The sequence below is a fragment of the Durio zibethinus genome, chromosome 9, assembly GCF_047325235.1.
Source record: "Durio zibethinus cultivar Kanyao isolate XHJ-2024 chromosome 9, ASM4732523v1, whole genome shotgun sequence".
Taxonomy (NCBI): domain Eukaryota; kingdom Viridiplantae; phylum Streptophyta; class Magnoliopsida; order Malvales; family Malvaceae; genus Durio; species Durio zibethinus.
This window is the reverse complement of record NC_143170.1, coordinates 24,639,493-24,661,280: the sequence shown is the minus strand read 5'-3', so window position 1 is coordinate 24,661,280 and position 21,788 is coordinate 24,639,493. Positions and strand designations below refer to the sequence as shown.

The window sequence follows — 21,788 nt, the reverse complement described above, 5'->3', positions numbered from 1 at the left end:
AATTTTAAGAAATACGATGGAACAAAGTATCCCTTCGCTCATATTACCATGTTCTGTAGAAAGATGACAGGTCATACTCATAATGACAAACTATTGATACACTGTTTCCAAGATAGTTTAACTAGTTTAGTAACAAAATGGTACGTGGAATTAGATCGAAGTAAGATTCACTCGTGAAAAGACTTAGCCAAAATTTTTCTTACTCAGTATAAGCATGTCTTGGATACAGCCCCAAATAGGCTATCATTACAAAATATGAAAAAAAATCAATGAAAACCTTCAAAGAATATGTGTATCAGTGGAGAGATACGATAGCCTAAGTCCAACTACCACTGACTGAAAAAAAATTGTACTATTTGTCAACACGCTGAAAGCCCCGTATTATGACAGATTGGTGGGGAATGTCACGAAAAATTTCTCTGACATGTTAATCTCAGGAAAGATTATAGAAAATGTTATCAAAAGTGGTAAAATTGAAAGGCTAAAAAAGAAGACAGTAACTTTAAAGAAGAAAGAGTAAAAGACATATATTGTCACTCATAAAAATCTCTCACACCATCTTTTTGTCCCATATAATCCATACCATTTTATTACCCTGCCACAAGCTAAATTTTTCAACAACTATATCATTACCGAACACCCCAACAATCGCTACCCAGACCAAGCTTTAGTCCTCAACCATCTAATTACACCTTTGCACCTTTAACTCGATCATTTACCTGACCAACCTACCCAAACAACAATAAAAGAAACTCACAAAATAATAACAATCGAAAAAGACTTCATTTTGACTTAATTCTCATATCTTACATCGATTTGTACTTTTAATTAGTGAGAGACCACCTTGTCGCTCTTTCTTATGCAAAACTATTAAAACCACCTTATCCAAGTTGGTATGACCTTAACGTCAAGTGTGATTATCATTACAAAGTTACGGGACACTACTAAAAATTATACGACACTTAAACACAAGATACAAGGTTTGATAAATGATGGGCTTTTGTCTTTTGATACCAAATTCAAGCCAAGTGTCAATAGAAACCTTTTGTCAGATCACAGCGAAGGGAAAATCAATATGATGGGTAAGAAAAAAATATGTGAAGATCAAAAGATGCACGGATGAAGTGAAGACCCTTTTTGAACAGGTGTACAACTGTTTGTATGAGACGGGCATGATTCAACCATTATTTTTGGATAACAAAAGTCATGAAGACCCTGACCATTTTTATAAATACCATGAAAAAATAATTGGACATTCGATCCAAAGTTGTGATGTCTTTAAGTGAACATTACAGAGCTTGATGGATGAAGCCATCGTTGAGTTTTATGATAAATGTGATAAAAATAATGTGAATACAGTGGGTGACGAGTGTTTTGATAAGTCTTTTATCCCTAAATCTCTCACTGTCTACTATGATGAAAAATCAGAGCCTCTTATTAAAAAAACCATCACCTCTTTCAGGATACCAATGACTATTTATGTCCTTAGTTCATTCCTTTATTAGATCGACAAAGTAGTTTCATAGAGATATGATTATGATGTAGTGATGCGAGGACCTAATATGACTTCAAATAATCCAAGTACAGAGAATACTGCTAACATAGTGAGAATAGAAAAAATGACCCGAAGTGGTCGAATTTACACTTCTGAAATATCATAAAGGGCAAAAAAAAAAAGAGGTAAGATATGAGAAGAAGACATAAGGGAAAACTAAGATTCTCAATCGGTGGTAAGCTCGAAAGTGCAAGTTAACAAATCGATGCAAAAAAAAAAAGCTTGTGAGTTTCTAAAGATTATCAAACATAGTGAGTACAGTGTGGTTGACCAGTTAAATAAACTACTAGCTCGTATTTCCTTACTGTCGCTACTATTAAATTTTGAACTGCATAAGAATGCTTTGCTGAAAGTGCTCAACCAAGCTTATGTCGAGCATAACATTTCTATTGAGAAGGTAGATCACATGATTAGAAATATTATAATCTCAAATTTTGTCACCTTTAATGATAATGAAATACCTCCGGAAGAACGTGATAGTGTTAAAGCTTTACATGTTATATCAAGTGCAAGTCTTATACTATGGCCAAAGTGCTGATTGATAATGGATCGTCCATTAATGTTATGCCTCTGATGACATTGTTAAAGCTTTCAGTAGATCCCTCTCACATGCGAAATAGCCATATAATTGTAAGAGCATTTGACAGGACACAAAGAGAGGAAATTGGCGATATAGATATCTCATTGTATATCAATTTTTGTACCTTTAACATCATATTTCAAGTAATAGACATAACTTTTGCATATAGTTATCTACTTGAAAGACCTTAGATTCATATGATCAGAGTCATACCTTTATCTTTACATCAAAAAGTAAAATTCATCATGAAAGAAAAACAAGTCTGTGTGGATGGTGATGAGGATTTATTAGTAATAAAGACCTTAATAACTCCCTTCGTTAATGCAGCAGAAGAAGCAATTGAATGTTCTTTCAGAGCTTTTGAAGTAGCAAACACTACTTATATAAAAGAAGGGTCAAGGATACCTATCCTTCAATTGTCAAAAGCTACGAATATAGTGATCAAACAGACTACTGACAAGGGTTGGTGAGCCAGGTAAGGCTTAGGAAAAGCTCTACAAGGAATCGCAAGAGCACCATGCTTGGTTAAAAATAAAAAAAGAATGTAATGTTGGAGAAAAAAAAAGAATGGCACGCCTTAAAGGAAAAAATTCGATTGATGGAAAAATGGTGTTCCCTTATTTGTATGAAACCTTTCGTTCAGCCAGGCATGTCTATCTTGGGTCGACAGAAGTTGAACAAGGAAGACTTGTAATGGGATTAGAGGAAGCTTTCTCGTGATTTCAAGTTGAAGCAGATGAAAGAGTCATATAAGATGAAGAGATCTTTTTTTTTAGGAGACTCGAAAAATGGTGTATTATTTTTGTTATCTTTGAACCCTTTAAATCAAAAATTTTAACTGCTTTTATCCAAGAGCATGCGGAGGTTAAGTGTATGGGCTTATTTTCATTGTCTTAATAAAATGATAAATGCAATGCATTTCACTTATACCATGTTCTTTATTTTTCATTTCTTTCTTTTTTCATTGCTATCATTTTTGCCTTGCCAAAATCAATATATATTTTTTGTGATTACACCCATTTTTAGGTTTTCTAATAATAAACATTATGGATGACCAAGGCAATAACACCGGCTTTGATTTTGAAAATTCGACTCACATTAACGAGCTTGATAACGATGTTAATTCATAAGACTATGATTTACCTCATGATCTATTAAAATGGATGAAATAAGAGAAAAGAATTATAAAACCCCACCAGGAATCAACTGACCTATTAAATTTGAGAGATGGTGACAATAAGAAAAAAGTTAAAATCGATACTTCACTATCACCGATTAAGAAGTAAAAGTTAGTGAATCTACTGCAAGAGTACATGGATGTATTTGCATGATCTTACTAGGATATATCAAGACTTAGCACAAAAGTGGTTGAGCATAAGTTACCTTTAAAACCAAAATGTCGACCATTACAGTAGAAGTTGAGATGCATGAAGCCAAAAATATTATTGAAGATAAAAAAAAAAAGTAAAAAAGTAATTTGACGCTGGTTTCTTAGAAGTAGCGAAGTACTCTGAATGGGTAACCAATATAGTTTCAGTTCCCAAGAAAGATGAAAAAGTTAGAATATGTGTGGACTATCGAGATTTAAATAAGGCTAACCCAAAAGATAATTTTTCATTGCCACATATTGATACCCTTGTGGATAACACTACTAAACACTTCATTTTTTCATTCATGGCCAGGTTCTTTGTCTATAATTAGATCGAAATGGCTCATGAAGATATGGAGAAAACTACATTTGTGACAATGTGGGACATGTTTTGCTATAAAATTATACCTTTTGAGCTAAAGAATGCCGGTGCCACATATCAAAGGGTGATGATAACTTTCTTTCATAATATGATGCATAAGGAGATAAAGGTATATGTTGATGATATGATAGCTAACTCTCAGGAAGGGGAAGATCATATTGTTAATCTCATAAAGCTTTTTAAAAGATTACAGAGACACCAACTCAAGTTGAATCTAATCAAATGCACCTTTACTGTTAAATCTAAAAAATTGTTAGGGTTTATAGTTAGTGAAAGAGATATAAAAGTAGACCTTGATAAAATTTGAGTCACTCAAAGATTATCAGTACCACACACACAAAAGGAGGTGAGAGGCTTTTTGGGGTGATTGAATTATATTTCTCACTTCATATCCTAACTTACCTCAAAATGTAATCCAATCTTCAGGTTGTTTTGTAAAAATAATCTTGGTGAATGGGATGAAGAATGCCAAAATGCATTTGAAAAGATTAAAAAGTATTTGATAAACCCACTAGTGTTGGTTCCACCAGTTGTAGAAAAACCATTAATTTTATATTTAATGATTCAAGAAAAATTGATGGGATGTATATTGGGACAAAGAGATGAAACTGGCAAAAAAGAGAATGCTATATACTATTTGAGTAAAAAGTTTACAGAATACAAGGCCAAGTATCCCTAAATAGAAAAATATGTTGTGCCCTGACTTAGACTACCCGTAGACTCAGGCAATACATACTCTACCATACGACGTGGCTAATATCAAAATTGGATCCCTTTAAGTACATTTTTGAAAAATCATCTTTATCAAGCAGGCTAGCGAGATGGCATGTCACGCTCTCAGAATATGATATTGTGTATGTGACACAAAATTCATAAAAGGGAGTGCAATTGCTATTTTTCTTGGTGATCAAACTACAGAAGATTATGAACTTATAAAGTTTGAGTTTTCATATGAAGATAAAAAGCCTGTACGAGAAGTATAGAAAATATTTTTTGATGGGACATCCAATATAATGGAGCATGGCATTGGGGCAGTGCTAATATCCCCAAAAAAGAATTATTACCCCTGTATTGCAAGGTTAGATTTCAACTGTACAAACAATGTTGCTGAATATGAAGCATGTGTTATGGGGTTACAGATGGTCATTGAAAAGAATATTGAAACCCTAGAAGTATATAGAGATTCAACCTTAGTGATTTATCAATTGAAATGTGAATGGGAGATCAGAGACCCAAAATTAATGTTATATCAAAAGCACATAACTAGCTTGATGAAACATTTTAAAGAGATCCAATTTCAACATGTTCCCCGAAAAGAAAACCAGATTGCTAACGCCTTGGCTACTTTGGCAACAATGTTCAGGTTAAATAATAGTACGAGAATTCAGCCCATTAAATTATAAATGAAAATTTTACCGACCCACTGTTCAAATGTGAAAGAAGAGGTAGATCGACAATCATGGTACTATGACATTGTACAATATATCAAGTGTCAAAATTACCTAGAGTAGGCTTCAAAAAATGATAAAATGATCATTCAAAGATTAGTAACAGGTTTTGTGCTTGATGGAGAAATCTTGTATAAAAAGAGTCGAGATCAAATTTTGCTAAGGTTCGTCGATGCTGTGAAAACAAGAAGGATATTTGAAGAAGTACATGAAAGAATTTGTGAAACACACGCTAACGGGCATATGATGGCCAAACAGATTATGAAAACTAGTTACTACTGGTCTACAATGGAAAATGATTGCATTAGTTATCCTAGGAAGTGTCACAAATATCAAATTTATGTAGATAAAATTCATTCCCCTCCAGTTCCGCTACATGTCTTGGCACCACCATGGCTTTTTTTCATATGAAGAATGGATGTGATCGAACCCATAACCCCAAAAGCTTCAAATGGGCATTATTTTATCTTCGTGATAATCGATTACTTTACAAAATGGGTAGAAGCAGTTTCGTATGCTAGTATTACGCAATCAATGGCGTGTAGATTTATAAAGAGAGAGATAATATATCGGTATGGGCTCTCGAAAAGGATCATCTCAGATAATGCTAGCAATTTGAACAATAAAATGGTGAAAGAATTATGTGCACAGTTTAAGATCAAGCATAATCATTCAGCACCATATCGCCCAAAAATGAATGGTGTAGTGAAAACTGCAAATAAGAACATCAAGAGAATATTAAGGAAAATGATTGACACATATAAGGATTGACATGAAAAGTTACCTTTTGCTTTGCTTGCCTATAGAACATCAATCTGAACCTCCACAGGGGCCACCCCGTTTTCACTAGTGTATGAGATGAAAGCTATACTATTGATTGAAGTGAAAATTTATTCTCTGAAGGTGTTGATGGAGATAAAATTAGATGAGGCAAAATGGGTTCAGGATCATTTTGAGCAACTGAATCTTATTAAAGAAAAAAAGCTCTCAACACTCAGTTATGGACAAATGTATCAAAGAAGAGTTATGCGAGCACATGACAAAAAGATATGACCTCGATGCTTTCGCGAGGGTGAATTGGTTTTGAAAAGGACTTTACCATGTCAGCATGACAATAAAAAAAAATGGACACCCAATTGGAAAGGTCCATATGCGCTAAAAAAGGCTTTTTCTGGTGGAACTCTGATCCTTATAGAAATAGACGGAGGTAAATTACCAAACCCTGTAAATTCAAACACTGTTAAAAAATATTTTGCTTAAAAAAAATAAACAAAAAAAAAGTGATTCAGATTAAAAACTTAAAAAGGACGGTTTGAATCAAATATGAGTCATTTGAGCTGAAAACCTGAAAAGACGACTTGAATGAAGGCAAAGCTTGGAAAAAGTTTTTCAGAGAATGAAAGAGTGGCATCAAATGGATGAATTGTCACCAGAATTAAAAGAGATGACTTTTAGAGGATGAGTTCTCATTAGTCACAGATATAGGGCAAGGATTGGTCATATGAAATCACAAGCGACAAGATCACAAATGTAACGAGTTTTTAAAAAAGACTTAGTCCGAGTAGGTCGAGGTTGTCCAAATGTTCATTATTTAGAGAATTGCTATTTGATTCTTAAAATACTATTGAGTAAACAGTTCTTCATGTCTTGAAAGGCTTATCTTTTTAAACCCGGCATACCCCATTAATGATCGTGTTTAACTTTGAATCGAAAATCATTGTATTTGTCATTTAAAATTAAGATAATGATTGATAAAGTTCATAATAGATCAATGCATCGCTCAAAAAGAGAATGCAATATAAGGATAACAGAAATAATAATATAGGGACAGAAAGAATGAAATGAAATTAATTGATCACTGAAAACAAAGAAAAAATTCAAAGAAGATTTTTAGAACAATTAAAAGCCAAATGGGTCTACTAGAAGACGAAGATTTTTAGAGGAAAATTGAAAGACTTAGAAGGGTAGGACTACTGAAAGTTGCTTTTAAAGTTTGAAAAAATTGAACCAAAAGTTGAATTAACTTGGATGAAAATGCATGATATAATTTGTTGACGGCATCTTTGTTTTTTCATTCATCATAATCATTACACCATTACATACCTCTTGATAAGTTGCATAAAAGGTTTCTTTATGAGACATCAGGAAGAATCAATGTTTTTTTTTCGAAACAAAGATGATGGCCTTGAAAATGGTATGTTAGCACATTCTCTAAAATTGAAACTGTCGATCTATAGGGTACCTAATCCTCTTTAACTCATAACTCAGTCTTATGTAGTCCCCTAGCTTACGATTCAGTCCCAGTCGTTTTTAATATTTGGCTTGTGATTTAATCCCGATCATTTCATTTTTTGACTGACGGTTTAATCCCAATCTTTTTATCCTTTGATTCATAGTTTAATCCCAATCTCTTTAATTTAAAATCACAGTTTAATCTCGATTGTTGTTAACCTTTGATTCGTGGTTTTATGCTCGGTCTTTTTATTTTCTAACTTGTGATTCAATCCAAGTTAACATCATTTTCTGACTCACGATTTAATCTCGGTCTCTTTATTCTCTAATTCATGGTTCAATCTTGATCTCTTTAATTTAAAATCGCAGTTTAATCTTGATTGTTGTTAACATCTGACACGTGATTTATTTCTGTCTTTTTATTTTCTGACCTGTGATTCAATCCAAGTTAATGTCATTTTTTGACTCGCGATTTAATCCTGATCTCTTTATTCTCCGATTCACTGTTCAATCCCAATCTCTTTAGTTTAAAATAGCAGTTTAGTCTCGATTGTTGTTAACCTCTGATTCGTGGTTTATTCTCGATCTTTTTATTTTTTGACTTGTGATTCAATCCAAGTTAACATCGTTTTCTGACTCGTAGTTTAATCCCGGTCTCTTTATTCTTTAATTCGTGATTCAATTTCAATCTCTTTAATTTAAAATCGTAGTTTAACCTCGATTATTGTTAACCTCTGATTCGTTGTTTATTCTCGATCTTTTTATTTTTTGACTTGTAATTCAATCTAAGTTAACATCATTTTTTGACTCGTGATTTAATCTCGGTCTCTTTATCTCCAATACACAGTTCAATCCCAATCTCTTTAATTTAAAATCGTAGTTTAATCTCGATTGTTGTTAACCTTTTACTCGTGATTTATTCTCGATCTTTTTATTTTTTGACTTGTGATTCAATCCAAGTTAACATCATTTTTTGACTCGCGGTTTAATCTTGATCTCTTTATTCTCTGATTGATGGTTCAATCTCGATCTCTTTAATTTAAAATCATAATTTAGTCTCGATTGTTGTTAACCTCTGATTCATGGTTTATTCTCGATCTTTTTATTTTCTGACTTGTGATTCAATCCAAGTTAACGTCATTTTTTGACTCGTAGTTTAATCCTAGTCTCTTTATTCTTCAATTCACAGTTCAATTTCGATCTCTTTAATTTAAAATCGTAGTTTTACCTCGATTGTTGTTAACCTATGACTCGTGGTTTATTTTTAGTCTTTTTATTTTTTGACTTGTGATTCAATCCTTGTTAACGTCATTTTCTGACTCACGGTTTAATCCCGATCTCTTTATTCTTCAATTCACGATTCAATATCGATTTCTTTAATTTAAAATCACAGTTTAACCTCGATTGTTGTTAACCTCTGACTCGTGATTTATTCTTGGTTTTTTTATTTTCTGACTTGTGATTCAATCCAAGTTAACATCATTTTTTGATTCGCGGTTTAATCCAATTTCTTTATTCTCTAATTCACAGTTCAATCCCGATCTCTTTAATTTAAAATCATAATTTAATCTCGATTGTTGTTAAAATAATTCTTTAACTCGTGGTTTATTTCCGGTCTCTTTATTCTGTGATTCGCGATTTAATCTCGATCTATTTATTCTCTGATTCACGATTTAATCATGATCCTTAGTATTTCTCTTACTCATGGTTTAATCCTGCTCTCTTCATTTTTGACTGATGATTTAATCCAAGTTCAATCCTGATCTTGTTATTCCTTGATTCGTGATTTTGACTTACGGTGTTGTCCCAATTGATTCTTTATTTCTTAACTTACGGTGTTGTCTCGGTCGATTCTTTACTTCTTGACTCACAGTGTTGTTTCAATTGATTCTTTACTTCTTGACTCGCGGTGTTGTCCCGAGCTATTTTTTACTTCTTGACTTACGATTTAACCCCAGTCATTCCATAGTTTCTCAACTTGCGATTTAATTCCAATCACTTTTATCTCTTCGACTTGCGATTTAATCTCAGTCATTTTTTTTTATTTCTCTGACTTGCGATTCAATCCCAATTATCGTTAATCTTTGACTTATGGTTTAATCCCGACCATTCATATGTTCCTGACTTACGATTTAATCCCAATCGCTTTTATTTAGTTAGTTAGTTTCAGACAAAATTGTTGTCTTTATCTTTGCCTTATTACTGATTTTCAGTAATGTGCAAAGAGGGACAGCTGTAGACACTGGATTTTGTCCAAGTCTATATTTTTATAATTAAAAAAATTAATTAATTAAAAAAATTAAAAAAAGAAAGAAAGACAAATAAAAAAATCCAAACAAAAGAAGAAACAAAATGAAAAGGGCTGGTGCCAACAGGTGCCGTGCATGGCACCGCTGGCCACCCACGCCCTGCCAAGCTGGCCTAGCCATCATGCCACTACCCCAGCCATCATACCACCCTCTCGTTTAGTTCCTTCACTCCATCAGCACACACTACCACTGTTTCTAATGATATAAAATACTCGATCTCCCTCCTTTTAGATCTGGCTAGAACTCTTAGAGATCTTTTCACCAGAACACCAAAAAACACAAACTACTACCAACAACCTCTCAGACGAAAAAAAAAACCAAACAACCCCCCAAATACCCAAACAGATTTATGAAAATACAAAAAAAAATAAAACACAATCCTCCCCGCAGGGAGGAACCCAACACCGAGTCACATGTACCAAAAAAGAAGGGTATCAATTAGTTTTTGAAAAAAAAAGAGAAAGAAAAGAATACCGAAAACTTAAAAACCCGATCTAGGTAAATCAAGGCCGTTTCTAATGAAAGAAGCATCAGATCTGAGCTCAGGAGGTTGAACAAAACCTTCTAGTCGGTTTTGAAGTTTTTGGCTACCGACGACCACCGTCAATGATGGACCAGGCGACGACCGACACGACGCTCTGACGATCAGACGACGAGAGCGTCAGACCTTTTCCCAGAGCTCTCTCTTTTTTTTTTTTTCCTGAAAAATAGAAAAATAAACTGAAAAAAAAAGGTTGACTTTTATAAAGAAAACATAAAAGCAAAACGACGTCGTTTTGAGCATAGGGCCAAAATGATGTCGTTTTAAGCGTAAGAGAATCCACACATAGACCCGACCCGACCCGAGATTCGCGTAAACTGACCCGCCAACCCGTCTTAGCCAACCTTTAGCCAGTTCAGACGAGCTGTCAGTGAACCGGTTGAACCGGTCAGAATCGCTGGATCGTTCGAACCGCTTGTTGAACCGTCGAACCGATCAGACCGATCCAGACCAACGTTGATCGGATCGTTGATCGGTTTTGTTCAGGTAAAAAATTTTTTTTTTATTTTTTTATTTTTTTTTATATTATTATTTTTGTTATTTTAAGTATTTTTTTTATATATTTATGCATGATAAATTTTTAAATTTGTTAGGATAAATTTTTAATTGTTTTAATAATAATAAAAATGAAAGTAAGTAAGACAATAATTAAAAATATATATTAAAAATGCTTAAGATAATAATAATAATAATATAATCATTATTATTATTATTATTTTTCCTGTCTAGATGTTAAAGAGAATAAAAAATATTTTTTTAAAGAAATAATTTCGTCTAGATGTTGAGGAATTATTATTAATAAATTTTCATAAAAAGAAATATATAAGAAATTTTTAATTAGTTTTCAAAAATTATAAAAATTGAACTCGCTTTAAAGTTCGCCTAGATGTTGAGGATTTTTAGAGATATTTACGTTTTAATTAAACCCCAAACCTTCAAACCCTAAACTTAAACTCTAAACTTTTACCTTAAATCTATTTCAAAACTTTAAGGATACGTGTGAAAATCTCACATGAAATGATTTGTTTTCGAATGCTGTCTAAACGATGGGGTATTTAGGAAACTCTATTTCATTAAATTTTTCACACGAGTTCTTAATTCACATTAATAATAACTTAATAAATAAAAAAGTAAAGCAAAAAATTGGGATCTTAAATATAAACAGTCGCACATGAGCTTTACCTAGATGTTGGAGAGTCGGGATGATCTCATTATACTTAAGGATCCAACTTTAAAATTACATTTCATTTTACATAACACTCGTTGGCATACATACATTAACATTAATAATTATTTGCATGATTCTGTTTTTTATTTTTATTTACTACTCGATGATAAAACATTTTACAATAAAAAGAATAATACGTTTTTAAAAAAATTTATGATATTACAAAATAAAATAAAAATAACATTTCAAAAAAAAAATTCTTGGTACTCTGCCTAAATGTTAGAGAGTCATTAATAATTATCTTCTATAAAGACTGTTATTTCATTTTAAGAATTATCGTGTTAAATTTTAAACGAAAAGAGTTATTTTAAATTCTACCTAGATGTTAAAGAATTTTAATATAATTCTTTAACTTCAAGATTTTTTTCAATATTCCTAAATAAAGAACTTTAGCAAAATTTTATTTTTCTAAATGAAAGAGATTAGTGTTAAATTTCAAATTGAAACCATTTTTATCTAACACTAAAATGACGCGTAATTAAGTGGTATCAATTTATGGGCGTTATGAGGGTGTTAATCATTTCTCACACGTAACCGACTTTCAAACCCAACTTAATATTTTCATAGATCAAAATTTATCTTTTTGATAAACTTTAAATTTGCTTTTATAATTTTATTAAAAAGATAAATTTTTAAGTGATCAATCATACCTTAACAAAAATTGATGAGAACTCTCTTTTTTATTTCTTTTAATTTTAAAATAATTTACATCTAACGATCCCAAAACTATTACGACAACTATCAACCCGCTTAAAAACTTAAACCCTTCACTCGACTCTCCCACCCCATCAAACCCAAACTTTAATAATAAAAAAAAAAAAGAAAACCCAAGATTTGGATCCAAATCCCAAATGCAAACTCACCCCATTTTTCATGAAACGGGTCCTTCAAAAATGGATCTTCCATTAATCAATGAATCATCTTTTTCAGCAGCCAATCCTTCAGCTTACAGCCTTGCTGAGATTTGGCCTTTCCCAATCAACTCTGCCTCTGACCCAAATGTTGCAACCGCAGATGGATTGGGGCTCCGAATGGTAATTTGGGCGGGGTTGGGAGACTTCGGGTCATGGAGATGGTTCATGGAGGAATCTACTGTGATTGAGCAAAGTGTTGGATGTGGAGGTGGGAGAAAAAGGAAGGATTTGAGCTCTGAAGATGAGTTTTCGAAGATTGTTTCTGTTACTGCAAGTGCAAATTGGTGGGGATTTTTTTTTTTTGTTGGTTTTAATGTATGGATTCTTTGGCTTTTTTTTTTTTTTTAATTTATTTGCTAGATATGGAGTTGCTTGGTAAATTAGACAATGGTAGGAAAAATTTTGAAATTTAAGTTAATGAAGAAATTTTAGTTTTTTTTTTCTTTAATTGAAGGTTTTTGGATTGAATTTGATGTGGGTTCTGTTCTATTGTTAACTTGTTTTACTCAAATTCAGTTCTTCCTTTGATTGTACTCCTTGTAGCTTAAGCCAAGTTGTGGGCTTCGCTTGGTTTTAATTCAGTGATGATGAAAAGAAATATTCTAAAGATTCAAAATTTTGCGTGCATTTTGATTTGTAGAAGTTTTAATTCAAAAGAAAACTAAGTTTTATTTGGTTATGAACTAGGATAAATGGTTTACATTGAAGCTGGTTTATATTCATACGAGTTAATGTTGGTTTATATTTTGTTATCATGATGGCTTATAGTTTAGTTTTTAACAGAATGATTCAAATGGAAAACGGATAAAAACTTTGGGGGCCAAAAAATGAAAATGCGGGTTTTAAAGCTGAGGTGGAAGCAAGTTCTGCAGCTGGTAGCAAGCTAGAACAGATTAGTTAACCTGCTGAACCGCCTAAGCAAGACTATATTCATGTCAGAGCCAGAAGGGGTCAAGCTACTGATAGTCATAGCCTGGCTGAGAGAGTAATTCACTTTAATCCTATTGAATTTGCAATTGTTAACTTGAAAACTGAGAAATGTTACTTTCATACTGTTAAACAAACTGTGGATCCAGATTTATGGGTCTTGCTAGATCATGTCATAATGTGAGTGCTCAAGCGGAATGGTTTGGGACCGTTTTGGAACATGTTCTTAGAATAAGTTTTTCCTCTGCAGACCAGGAGAGAAAAGATTAGTGAGAGGATGAGAATTCTTCAAGATTTGGTCCCTGAATGAATTAAGGTATATATTTTTTAATTTTGTAGTTATGTTGTATTAGTCCTATATCCTTGGCATATTTCGGACTTCTGCACCACTCAGCCTGGGGAGAAATTGGGATGGTTTCAGTGTTTCTTCATTGTTATTAATATTTTCTTATTGCATTATTATATTAAACCTTAATACAAACTTGTCAATCAGGTTGGTGGAAAAGCACTTGTCCTTGATGAGATAATTAATTATGTCCAGTCACTGCAGCAGCAGATTGAGGTATGACTCTTACACATCTTGCTGTTGTACCGTGTCAATTTCTGAGTTTTTAGGGTATCCCTTCAAGCCTGAACCTGTGACTTGAATGCAAGTTTGTAGTTTCTGTCAATGAAACTAGAAGCAGTTAATTCAAGGATCAACATGAATCCTGGCATTTAAGGCTTTCATTCAAAGAATGTAAGTCTGCTTATGTTGATCAATCACTTATATTTGTGTCATTGTATAAGCTATTAGCATGAATAGCATCGAATTGAAGTCTGATGCGAGATTAAAAACAGCTGCTTCAGGTTGAGTAAATAGAAATGCTCTCAATAGTTATTTTAGTGCCTCATGACATAAAATTCAGATGGAAATTTTTGACCAAATTTGGTTGATGCTTATGACCATGAGTTCAACTTTGCACTGTAGTTAAGTTACTTTTACTACTCTAGATTGAATAACTGAGATCCTTTATCTACTGGTTTTAGGCATATATTCTGAAACACCAGATCTGATTTTTTTTTTTTTTTGGGGGGGGGTTAAAAGATCTGAATACTTCAATGTGAAGAAAATTTTAACTAATTCTGATAGCTGATATTCTTTTAAAACGTAATGCTCATTTGTTATCTGGAAAAGTTATATCCAAAAGTTATCCTTAGTGAATTTTCTCCTTTGCTTTCAGCCACATAAGTACCAACCATTATGTGAAGGATCTTCCCTCTTCTGTATCCTACCATTTTAAGAAATATAGAGGAAACTAGTAAGCTTAAATTAGGCACATACTTTTGATGGTTTGTTTTGGAATTTGGACTCTTCAACTTCAAAAAGGGAAGACTTTAAGGGTCATGTTCATCTAGCATGGTCACCAGACTGGAATATTCTGAAAGTAATAGCTTCTTTTAATGCGATGATCTCTTTTGAATTTGATCATAGTTTTTCAACCTACAAATCAGTTATGGTTCCCAAAATTCATGTTGTATATATCAAAACGTTCAACACATTTCTATCTATTTTTCCCACTTGATTGGTGGATTAGTTATGAGGACAGTTTATCACAAAATTGGTTGAAAGTAAAGGACATGCTCATGCCTTGCAATATTTATTTATTTATTTCTTAGATGCTCTTATAAGTGCAACTCTGATGGGCTATTACACATGGACTCTCCTCTGGCACACATTCGCCTTTGCTCTGATATTACTAGATAGATTTTGTCCTAGAATTTGATCATAGAACTGCCAGGAGGAAAGACTTTTTTATGCACTCTCAGACAATGAATCATCCCAAAAGCTTTAGCTATGAAGAAATGGCCTAAAATAGTAAGCCAATCGTAATACATTTTGGCCATATGATGGTTGATCTTGTTTGCCTTTTATTTCTCTTGGTTTCTAGAAATTGAATGACTTCCATGACCTTCTTACGCTAACATCAACCAAATCTATCATACCAACAAGGAAACCTGTTCAGTTGGTATGTGAGATTATTCCTTTACCAAATAGTTTGGATCCTGGAGTTTTTTGTTAGGTCTCAAATTATGCTTTGATGCAAACTTAGCCTAAGACAATGTACACAAATATATTATATTACCTAGAACACTGTATTAAGCTATGAAAATTATTCAATTTGCTTCATGATAACATTTGAGTTCTTAAAATTTTGGTTGAAGTCTTAATTTGAACCCGCTATAATCTCAATTTGGCAGTTTTAGTCCCTCTATCTCAATTTTAATGAATTTAATCCATACACTTCTATTTCAGTCACATGACTTTTTATTCTTGATGTGGCATGCCAAGCTGACTTTTTTTTTATTGGCAAAAAAAAAACCTGACTTTTTTTTTTCCACATGGTACATTTTAGTACAAAAGAAAACTTTGCTCTTAATAAAAATACTAATTGATTTTTAGAATCTAAAAAAAAAATTATGCATCATTTAATTAAAATAAAATTTTTTATTGATATGTGCCTTGTTGCCAAAAATAATCCACCTAACATGCCATGTCATCACCAAAATGCCATGCCATCCCAATTAACAGGAAAATGTAAACCATGTTAGTCTTTAAATTGACTTTTAATTAAAGTGTAGGGATTAAGTTCACAACAACTGGGATAAAAGGACCAAAGTGGCTGAGCTGAACTAAGATAGTAGGACTAAATTCAAACTTCAATCCAAATTTTCTTTATGCTTTTCCTTTATGCAAGCCTTGTTCAAATTTCGAATCCTGTGTTGTATGAACTTTCTGCATCTTTTGTTTTTAAATGTAAATGTGCTACCAGTCATTCATCAATAATATCCCCATGTCATAAACACATCCAGTTCGACATTTTGATTATTTCCTTTAGAATAATACGTTTTGACTCTGCAGGATTTGGCCGAATGAGATGTTAAATGTCCTTTAATTTACTTTCTCATGAAAAAAATGCATCTTTAGGATCAATACCAATGTCTAGATGTGAGACTCATTCTAGTGCTTTATAAAGAAGTTAATTTTAGCACATATACGATCTTTTGCCTATAAAAAGGTAAAATTATTGGAGCTGCGGCATGATATCTTCGTTAGGGATTTAAATTGTGGTTATGGTCGTATTTTCGATTACGTCGCGTTTACGAATATAATGGAAACCATCATAGTTATTATAGTCATTACAGTCATAAATTTTTTTAAAAATTTTGTATAATTTGATATAAAATGTAATAATAATAATTATAATAATAAAAATTTTTATTTTTTAATTTTTAAAGTAGTTTATGATATTTTATGTTTTTTATTTTCTTAAAAAAATTATTTACAAATTTTTTTAGATTATAACAAATCATTCATATTTGGTTTAGCAACAAATTTTTACTTGATTCAAATTCATATTCAATATTAACTTCAGACAAATCGAATATTAATAAAACATAATATGTTAAATGTTAAGCATTTATTTTTAATGATTTTACAAACTTAAAAATATAATAATTTTAAATTTCATCAACTATAGTTATTGATATATACTTCAAATTTTACCACATGATAAAATGACGAGGAGGATCAAATTCTTTGTTTTCATTTTGAGAGCCAAGTTGATGCCATTTTCATCCTTGTGCCTTTTGTTCTTGATATATTTGAGGTAAAGAATATATTTGAAAATGATACATTTGTGGTGGGGATACATATGTGGTAGAGGATACATTAGAGGTGGATCATATATTAAAGGTGGATGATAACCATGTGGAGATAGATAACTATGAGAAGGTTAAAAATTAGGTGGTTCCAGTGGATACTAACATTTTTGAGTTTAGCAAGTGATTCACTATACCCAAAGTTACTATAATTTGATCTCCTATCTGAAGATAAAAAATTGTAGAACTATTATAGTAGCACTTATTAGCTTTTCCTTTTGATTGAGCTATACGTGCACTTTTACCCCTACTAGATTCAACGGATGGATTTACTTTATATTCTGTCATGTTACTGAAAAGTCCACCAGTAACAACAAGTTTAAATTGTCATCCAAATGGGCTGTAAGATCGATTTGCACCCATATATTATCAAAATTTGCATCATCACCATCATGTGACTTAAACACTCACCATCATCATTTTGATTTGGTGTTGGACTTGAACTTTGAATGAGACGCATTCTTATCTTTAGAATGGTGTGATTGTTCAAAATTTATTTCATTATCAGAATTATCTACAGGCAATTAATCTGAGTTTTGACCATTTAACAAAGTATTTTCTTTCTTTTGCAGTTATTTTATTAGTGGATCATCAGTTTCAAAAATATGTTTTAGGCTAATAATATTAAAACTATTATTTATCTCATTAATGCTTATTTTTTTTCTAATATGTCATCCTTAGCCTCATGTTGTAAAAGGTATATACTAGTTTCTGAAGTCTTTCAAACTTCAATCTATTTCTTGCTTTGGTGTAAATATAACTAAATGCGCTCCAATTTCATATACAATTTGATACAAATGTTGTTTGACCAAGCACTTAGACTACTAGTTTTTGTAATTTAGGAACACAAGTATAATATATCATTCACCACTCAGTTGTATAAAATTATTGAAATTAAATTTGAATGTGTTATACAATTAAATAATATAAAATAAATTATAAGTATGTAATTTACTATTTACCTGAATTTATTTGCTTCTAACTTTTTGTGCCTATAGAATATCAAATGTTTCATGTTTATCTCGAAATAATAGTAACTACATTAATAAAAAATACAATAATAAATAATAAATATATTTTTAATACATAAAATAAATGTTAATGTTATAATAATATTAAATGCTAACTTGATTAATAATTTTGATTTGATTATCTATAAAAGATTATAATCTTTCAATAACTATTTTTGTACCTTTTAATGTTTCTTTAGATACATTTGCAGAATGCTTTACACTAAATTAAAATTGCAGATTGAGAAAATAACCTAAATATAATTTATAGCAATATTATCTTAAAATAAAAAATAAATATATAAGCAATTTAAGCTTAAAAATAAATGTGTTTTTTAAAAACAAATTACATTCTTGGTTTACTTACCAGCTGAATATAAGTCAGAATGCATGAAACTTAATTTATTGTCAATAATATTTTCATATTCAGCATAACAATGATAATTTTGTCGAATTGCTTGTTTAGCTCTATCCACAACCTCATAAATAAAGTCCGTTGTTGATTTATCATCATCATCCATAAGACATTACACTTTTACCAAAACCTCATAAACTTTTATTATATCGTTTGTTTTTTTTTTTTTTTTAATTTTTCTCAAGATAATTTTTTTGGCTTTATAAGTAGGTCTTGATTTTTGTTATCCTCATTTTGATTTTTTAAATTTTTATATTTTCATCAATGAATTTTTAGAATAATATATTTCAAATTAATATTTTAAACAATGATATCATAAAAAAAATGTTAGATTTAAATAGTTGTACTAATTACTAAATACTAACATTTGAATTGAATATCTCTTTCAAAACTTGCTTTTGTTTTGTCATTTCTTCTAATTGTATGAAATGAGTGGCAAATTGGGAAAGAGGAGGATCAAATATTTGCTCCATTTGTATATACTTTATCAAATCAATAGTATAAATGTGATTGTATATAAATAAGTCACTTTTTTTGCATCATCCAAACCCTTTGCCACATTTTGTTTGCCAATATCCTTAAAACACAAGTCCAAACAATGAGCTAAATATGTTGTCCAATACAAATGTATTTTCTTCATTAGTTTTTTTTTTTAGCAATCTTAAGTCTGCCTCATTATCAATGACTATTTGAACAATGTATTTTTTCTTAATTTCTTTCATAACATCATCCAATAATCTATAATAAAAGTTTGCATCTCTAGTACGAACATGTAAGACATCTATAAATTTCAAAAAAATGATCTTTTTACTACAACAGACAAATTAATAATGTGCATTTAATTCAAATTATTGATCTAATCATCATACATCAAAGTGGCATCAAATTCATTCAAATGTGTTTTTAATCTATTAACCCATTCATGGATTTGTTGATACTCAAATCTAAATACACATATGAGACGTCATAAAGTATTCAAAGTTTTACATGTTGGTCAACTTTTACTGTCACAGAAAGTAAATTATGCACCCATGGGGAGTTTGTTAACTAAAAAGGAAGTCAATCATATATAAAAAAAAATTTATTCTGATTCACCTATCTTTTTTCTTAGTATCTTTAAAAATAAATTACTTATCTTTGATTGCTTTGAACTTTTCTAACCAATTCAGGTATAGCTCCTCCTAATGAAAATTCAAACTCACTTGGAGTTGATTTCTTTGTTCTTTCTTCATAATATTCAACAATTGAGCTATGAAATCTTCTTCCTTCTTTATATATGTTACTCCAACCACCAGTTCTCTGTTAAAACTCTTGTCTTTTGTGCTATTCATATTGTAATTTGATACTATCTCGCATGCTTGTCTAGTAGTTGCGTCTTCATCAATAAATCTTTTATAATCATACTCATCATCTTTTAATTGAGGATAAGAGTTCATATTTTATCCTTTTGTCGTCAACTTTTTTGATTTATTTTCTTGAAGTAGTTTCATCATATTTTTTTTATCACACATATTTATATAGTTAAGAAATGGAAAAAAATTAGTTACACATGCTTATGTAATTTTATAATTTTTATTAAGAAAAGAATTATAAAAACATAACATATCAGTAACGTTAAGGCATGTTGCAACATTGTTAGTTTTATGAGCAATATGTTCCTTAAAGCGTGTTATTTTTCTTTTTACAATTTTGCCATAATGTTTACATGAAACATTTTCTTTTGTATTTGGTACAGGTATTCCAAAATACTAACTTATATAATCATTTGGCATGCCGTTCACTAATTCCGAGTAAAGGAGTAAAGGATGCACCAAGTGATGATATAGGTTGACATTTTAGAATACTTGCATCAAATACAACAGGAAATGTTTAATATAAATTTTGTGGCAAAGTTGTAAAATGAGGAATAATACATTTCAAGGAACATATTGCTCATAAAAATGACAATGTTGCACCATGTATCAATGTTACTAGTATGTTATGCTTTTATAATTCCTTTGAAAATATTTTTGTTAGTTTCTCAATAAAAATTATAAAATTATATAAGCATGTGCAACAATTTTTTTTTCTTTTTCTTAACTATATTATTAATAAGTGTGATAAGAGAAAGTATCATGAAACTTTTTCAAGAAAACAATTCAAAGAAAGTTGACAAAAAAAGAAGAAAAAATGAATTCTTATCTTAATTAAGAGAGAAAGACTATGATTATAAAGGATTTATTGAAAAAGATACTGCTATTAGATAAGTCATACGAGATAATATCCAATCATAGCATAAGTGGCATAAAAGACAAGAATTTAGACAAAAAATCGGTGGTTAGAGCAACATAAATAAAAAGGAACGAAACTTTCATGGCTTAGTTGTTGAATATTACGAAGAAAGAACAAGAAAATCAACTCCAAGTAAATCTGAATTTTTATTAAGGGAGCTGTACCTGAATTAATTAGGAATAAGAGTTCAAAGCAACCAACGACAAGTGATTCATTTTTAAAGACATTATGAAGAAGATGGGTAAATTAATATCAAAATTTTTAATATATAATCTACTTCTTTTTTCATTAGTAAACTTTTCATTGTTGCATAATTTATTTTTTGTGATAGCAAAAGTTGGTCAACGTGTAAAACTTTCAACACCTTATAATGTCTCAGATGTATATTTAAAGTCTGAGTATCAACAATTTCAATCAAATGCACATCATTAATTTCAATCAATTAGATGTGTTAATCTATTAAAAGTACATTGGAATGCATTGGGTGTCACAACAATTTTAATCAAATACACATCATTAGTTTCTTTATCTATTACAGTAAAGGAATCTTTTTTTAAAGATCTATAAATGTCTCAAATGTTTGTATTAGAGATGCAAACTTTTATTACAGATTATTGGAGGAAATTGTGAAAAAAATTGGAAACAATTACATTTTTTAAATAGTCATTGATAATGATGTAGCATTTAAAGTTGCAGAAAGAAAATAATGGAGAAAAGATAACATTTGTATTTAACAGTATGTTCAACTCATTGTTTGGACTTACGCCTTGAGGATTTTGACAAAAAGTAAAAAAGTGGCAACGATTTTGGATGATGCGAATAAAGTCACTTGTTTTGTGTATAATCACATTTAGATTATTGATTTGATGAAGTACACATAAAGAAAGCAAATATATTTTCTTACT

The 21,788-nt window shown here is 30.9% G+C and overlaps 1 long non-coding RNA gene across 1 annotated transcript; it reads left to right on the top strand.

Annotated features, from left to right (window-relative positions):
• The first annotated feature begins 12,313 nt into the window (after positions 1-12,313).
• On the top strand, positions 12,314-16,666 carry LOC111317277 (uncharacterized). Its single transcript, XR_016345203.1, has 4 exons — positions 12,314-12,842; positions 13,342-13,543; positions 13,736-13,801; positions 13,979-16,666. It is a non-coding gene; the product is annotated as an uncharacterized LOC111317277 (long non-coding RNA).
• The last annotated feature ends 5,122 nt before the right edge of the window (positions 16,667-21,788 follow it).